Raw genomic sequence first — 6,069 nt, forward strand, 5'->3', positions numbered from 1 at the left:
CGTTCTATTCTGGAGAATGTTTTCGTGTGTACTTGAAATGAGGAGAATGTTTCATGTGTACTTGAATGTAGTTGGAACATTCTGTATATTTCTGAGCATCTGGTCTAATGTGTCATTTAAAAAGACACTGTTTTGGGGCGCCTGGGTGGCTCAGTCGGTTGAGCGTCTGACTTCCGCTCAGGTCACGATCTCGCAGTCCGTGAGTTCGAGCCCCACGTCGGGCTCTGGGCTGATGGCTTGGAGCCTGGAGCCTGCTTCCGATTCTGTGTCTCCCTCTCTCTCTGCCCTCCCCCATTCATGCTCTGTCTCTCTCTGTCTCAAAAATAAATAAACATTAAAAAAAAAAAAAAAAAAGACACTGTTTCTTGGGGCACCTGGATGGCTCAGTCAGTTAAGTGTCCAACTTTGGCTCAGGTCATGATCTCACAGTTCACAAGTTCGAGCCCCGCATCAGGCCCTGTGCTGACTACTCAGAGTCTAGAGCTGCTTCAGATTCTGTCTCCCTCTCTCTCTGCCCCTCCCCTGCTTGCACGCTCTCATGCACTCCTCTGTCTCTCTGTCAAGAATAAATAAACATCAAAAAAATAAAATAAAATAAAGACACTGTTTCTTTATTGATCGTGTTAGATGATCTAGCCATTGATGTAAATGGAGTGTTAAAGTCCCCTTCCTTCTATTATTGTGTTACCATCCATTTCTTCCTCTGTCAGTTATTATTGGCTTTATGTATTTAGGTGTTCCAATGTTGGGTGCATAGATATTTAAAATTGTTAGATCTCCTTGTTTGATCCCTTTACCATTATGTAATACCCTTCTCGGTGTCTTGTTACCATCTTTGTTTTAAAGTCTATTTTGTCCGATACAAGTATTGCTACCCTGGCTTTTTTTCACTCCCATGTGCATGATAAATGTTTTTCCATCTCTTCACTTTCAGTCTGTATGTATCTTTAGGGCCAACCTTAGTCTCTCTTAGACAGCATATACATGGGTCTTATTTTTCAATCCACCTCTCCCAACCCCTGTGTCTTTTAATTAGAGCATTTAGGCCATTTACATTTAAAGTAATGACCAATAGGTATGTACTTATTGCCATTTTGTTAATTGTTTTCTGGTTGATTTTGTTGTTCTTCTCTCTTGCTTTCTTCTCTTGATCTCTTTTTTTGTGATTGATGAGTCTCTGTCATGTTTGGCTTTCTTTCTATTTTTTGTGCATCTGTTATAGGTTTGGGATTTGCTGTTAGCATGAGGTTCATATATAACATCCTAAGTATATAGCAGTTTATGTTAAGTTGATGGTCATTTAATGAACACACAGTCTTAACCTGGGCTCCTCAAGAGGAGTCTGAATTTCCAAGCACCTATGAGTTCTGTGAGATTTCAGAATTTATGTTTACATTGCAATTAGAATCTTTAAGAATAAACATTCCACTATATATGAAGGTTAAATGCTTCTTCTGTAGAATTAATTCCCCAGTGGGAGATGTTTCCACAAACAAGACTTTACTTTTTCAAGTTACTGTTTGTTTCAAACTCTTGAGTATTTGAGAATCCTTAGAAAAGAAAAGGATCCCCTAATTATTCAGGCCTGAGACTCCAGCTAAAGCGGAGGACTTAAATTCAGAATGGAGCCAACTGAGAGGCCTCCAAGCCTCCACAGGCATGCTGTTGTGGATGCAGAGAAGGACGCCTGTACTGAGCAAGGCTTAGTTCTGGGAGGGAGCTAGCAATTTGGGACCAGAGAACAGGAGAGAGACCAGAACATTAACAATTCTGTTGTATTTGTGGTTGGCACAGTGATGCAGCCCGGAGGCCCATTGTCTAACCTTGGGGATTGGGTGACACTACATGGGGCAGCAGAGAGGAAACAGGCTCTCCCCTCAAGCTCCCACCAGAAATGGTCTCAGCAGGGTCTTGTCTCTTTGTCCCCCTTTGCTCTTCTCAAGCTCAGGGTGGAGGCGTTCAGGGGTCACATCAAGGGTTAGTGCTCTGAAGTGCCACCCCGGCTCCAGAGGCTTTATTTGCAGGGCCCCTTCTCTCATCCTGGCAGTCAGAACACCTGTAAATAAATGCTGCTTTGTTTTTGCTGGAAAACCCTGTGACGCCCCCTTCTCTCTTCCCCTGGGAGGGCTGTGAACCGGGTCCAGGCGCGGAGCTTACGGTCCACAGACCCGCCTGCCTGCAAGTGTGACAGCCTCCCAGAGGGCTGTATTGATTTTTTTAAGAGGAGGAAAAAGGCATATAAAATTGGACTTTCCAGCCTTCTTTGAGTAGAAAGTGGTGCTTCCTAAAGGGAATTTTAATTGGCTGGCTTTGCAGCTAAAATGCTTTCTGCCCCTTTCTTTCTCCTCTTCACCCTGCCTCCATTCATCCTGTTAGACACCCCCTAAGCCCGTTTGCTTTTACTTCCTGCTCTTGAACATTAAGTGGGTACTTCATTGGCGGACTTCTGATTGGGAGACCTCGGGTGTTGCTAAGTTGGAGCGCCCTGGAAGGAAAGCAGAAGATGCTGGGGTAGCAGCCAGCTCGCAGAACGAGGGGGGTGGGAAATGGCATCTGCTCTTTGCTGCTCAGAGTGAATCATCCTTCAAATTGAAAATCTTGATTTCTGGTGCCAGTGACAATACTTGTTGAAGAAGTACAAATGTTTTCTGCTGCTTGTAATCTACTTCTTGCAAATATTAGTACTCTGGAAAAAAGATTTATTTTAATAATGTGAGTTTTAGGTTTTTTTTTTTCTGTAGTTAACATTGTTTTATTACCCTATATCCTTGCCAGAAAGCACATTTTAAGAGTTTCAATTCAAAATTAAATATGACCTCAGTGTTTTAAAATACAATTACATTAACTGTCCATTTAATAGTTGCTTAAGATTTTTTTGGCCACTAATGTATAGTCAATATACTTGTCTGATATTAAACGCAGGGTTTTCAGCTCTGCTCACCAGCTAACGTGTTCCAGCTGCAACAATAAATAGGAGAAGCGAAGGCTTTCTGAGAAAGTGAGCTACGGAAAGTTGTTGCCAGAGGAAACTGCAGTGCTGTCTTCCATCATAAGCGACACTTTTCTTTAAAAACTCCATTGTGTTTGAAAATAGGGAACTATCTATTATTTAGAACTGTACAGACCAATTTACAAGACAGGTAATTTAGTGGCAGGATTATTTATTAATGAGCCCAGTACACAAGTTAATGGGACTAAACCCTGTGGAGGTCAGTCTTCCTATAACACATGCCTTTTGGAGCGAAAAGAGGTGGTGTCTTCAGAACATTGAGTTATTATTTTAGTATTTAAATTAAGACACCTTCCCTTGCTAAGATGCGATTTTTTTTTTTCTGAATTGCATCACAACAAAGTCATCTAGATGCTGTATGGAGATCAATTTTGTCAACCATATTAGGGGTGGGTGTGTTTTAGTCCTGTAAGTACCTAAGGCGTGAGAACCTGGAGAAGGGGCCGTAGCTTTCCATGCTCAGGCACGTGCCGCCTTCCCCGCCACATGCTTTGTCTCTGGGATGCTCCGCCCCACTGTTCACCAGATCTTCCAGAATTCCCAGTCACCGTGGCAGGGGCACTCATGTTCCTGCTTCCCGAAAGTGGGTTTCCTTCTTATGCCTGTATTCCCCCAGAATTGATCAGAAGGCAGTGACTGCAGGGGGTCTGCTGGTGTCCCCTGCATGTCATGGGGGAGGGCGGGGCCACAGACTTCTCCCCCACGAGGACCCTCTTCCCTCTTTCTATGGCGACCTGATGAGCTGCTCTTGGGAGACTGAAAAACCTCACGGAGAAAGGAGGGGCAGCACAGGTGGCCTTCCTCGCATGTGTGCAATTGCTGGAATTCAACACCTATCAGTAGTCAAGGAATGAAGTATTCGCTGTTGAATTTCATTTTTCTTGTGTTTCATCTCGTTATACAGTTGATTGCCTTATAGCAGGAGTGGGGAATGCCGTGAAGAAAGCCCACTTAGTTTTGTGTCTTCAAATCTGAAACACTTCCAGGTTTTGACTGTGGAGTCCTATCAAAGTAAGCAGAATTGGAAGTGATGCCCAGTCCCTGGGCTTTAACAAACTTTGTTACTCAGCATTCTGCTACAAAATCTGAAAAGGCAGAGAAATGCAGCTCTCGCTGTTTAGAAGAGCTAAACAGTGGGTTTTTCTTCCCTCCCCCCTGCCCCCGGGGAATGTTTTCGGCAAATTATTCATTGGAAAAACGAAACATGAACTGCAGGTGTTTCACAGCGCGTGTGCCGTGGTGGCCGTGTTCTCACCATTGCATCTTGTCCACCCACTCGTTCAGCAGGCAGATCCTGAGCACCAGCACTGTGCCAGATTGGACCCCAGGGCTGGGAGGCAGAGTTGGGATCAGCTCCACGACAACGCACGGCTCTTCAGCCAAAGACCTCAAGCAGCCTTTGTGGGGAGCCCACCCATCTGACTTCTTCATGCAGCCTAGACTGACATCTGCCCATTGCAAACCAGCCTGCCCTGCTGGTTTGCCAAGCCACGTGAGAACCATAACGTGGCTTTTATCACCCTGGTCCTTGCTTCCAGAGGGTTGAGTGTAGGGAAGATGGTGAGCCTGGGACATTCTAAGGCCTAGACTGCTTACCTGTATAAAGGAATGTTGTGTGGAATGGTCGTCGAGGCATTTAAACGTAAACATGGACTTCCTTTGAGGGTGTAGACCAGTGATGCCCAGCGGGCTGCTCCCAAAGACCCAAGACCCTACAGTGTGGACACTCCGTCCGTCTTCCGGGAAGTGTCTAGTATATAACAGAACTAGATTTAACACTTAGATTCCCATTGTCCTCGAATTGATAGGGCAGTGGGCCAAGGTTGTAGTCTTACGGATTAGGGAGAACTTTATAGAAGTTACCTAAACATAAAAGAATAAATCCAAATGCTATATAGGATATATGCTATCAAGAATAGAGCATGTGAACATAAGGACTTTTCCTTATAAGGGGTGACTACTCATTTCCATTTCAGAGATGATCTGGAATACTGTGACTTCAAGGAGGTGGTACAGAGGTTAAGGTCTTTGGAATCAGACTTTAATTCAAGTTCTGGTTGCATCCCTCATGCATTGATTAAGTTATTATCACAAGACTTCTGGACTTAGTTTCATCTTCTGGAACATAGAGATAATATCTCCCTTAGGGGTTATTGGGAGGAATAAATATGGAATAGTTGTTTTTTTTTTTTAATTAAATACCTCACACGTGGTAGGCACTCAGTAAATAGCAGCTATGAAATTTTATGCAAGTGTTTTCCTTGACTTGTTTCCCTATAGTTGGTCCTCACCTTTATTCAGTGGACCCCTCGTTTCCAAAATGTCATATCATGTAATGGAGGTCTGACAGTGAGACATTCTCTCAACTGGGACTTCTGTATTCAGTTGCCTTGACTCTGGCTGACCTTGACTGAGAGAGTGGGGTATTAGATTGCATGGTAGAAAGCCAGTCATCTTGGGGCGCCTGGGTGGCTCAGTCGGTTAAGTGCCAACTTTGGCTCAGGTCATGATCTCATGATTTGTGAGTTCGAGCCCCGCGTCAGGCTCTGTGCCGACAGCTCAGAGCCTGGAGCCTGCTTCGGATTCTGTGCCTCCCTCTCTCTCTGCTCCTTCCCTACTCATGCTCTGTCTCTGTCTCTCAAAAAAATAAATAAACATTGAAAGCAAGCAAGCAAGCAAGCCTGACAGTCAGTCATCTTTGCCCATCTTAACTATGGCCCTGAGAGTTTCCAGTTCTCATGCTACTTTCTTTTTTCTCTTCACAGTTGTGTGTTTTAGGGAGCAAAGGCCCTCTCACTGATGGTTCAGTTCTGTGTCCCTAAAATCTTATATCCCAGAGCCAGCCCTTGTTTGAAACCTATGTCTTTTTCCTTAGGTGTCCTTGCAAAACTTTAATGGCACAGAGCAGTTAGTACATGTAATGACCTTCTGCACTATCATTCTGTCGTTTGGGCACAGACATCGATTTTGCTTATCTTGGCATGTGAAGGAAGGAGTCTGATTCCTCTCTTTGTCTCCTGAGCCTGCAGTGGCACACACCCTCAGCAGAGCGGAGCAAG

General features: G+C 44.4%; 1 protein-coding gene across 7 annotated transcripts in view; it reads left to right on the top strand.

Moving 5' to 3' along the window:
• The window catches only part of MGMT (O-6-methylguanine-DNA methyltransferase), a 298,543-nt gene that overhangs the window by 238,825 nt on the left and 53,649 nt on the right, over positions 1–6,069 (top strand). The window lies entirely within an intron of this gene.

Source organism: Panthera tigris, chromosome D2 (assembly GCF_018350195.1).
Source record: "Panthera tigris isolate Pti1 chromosome D2, P.tigris_Pti1_mat1.1, whole genome shotgun sequence".
Lineage (NCBI taxonomy): Eukaryota > Metazoa > Chordata > Mammalia > Carnivora > Felidae > Panthera > Panthera tigris.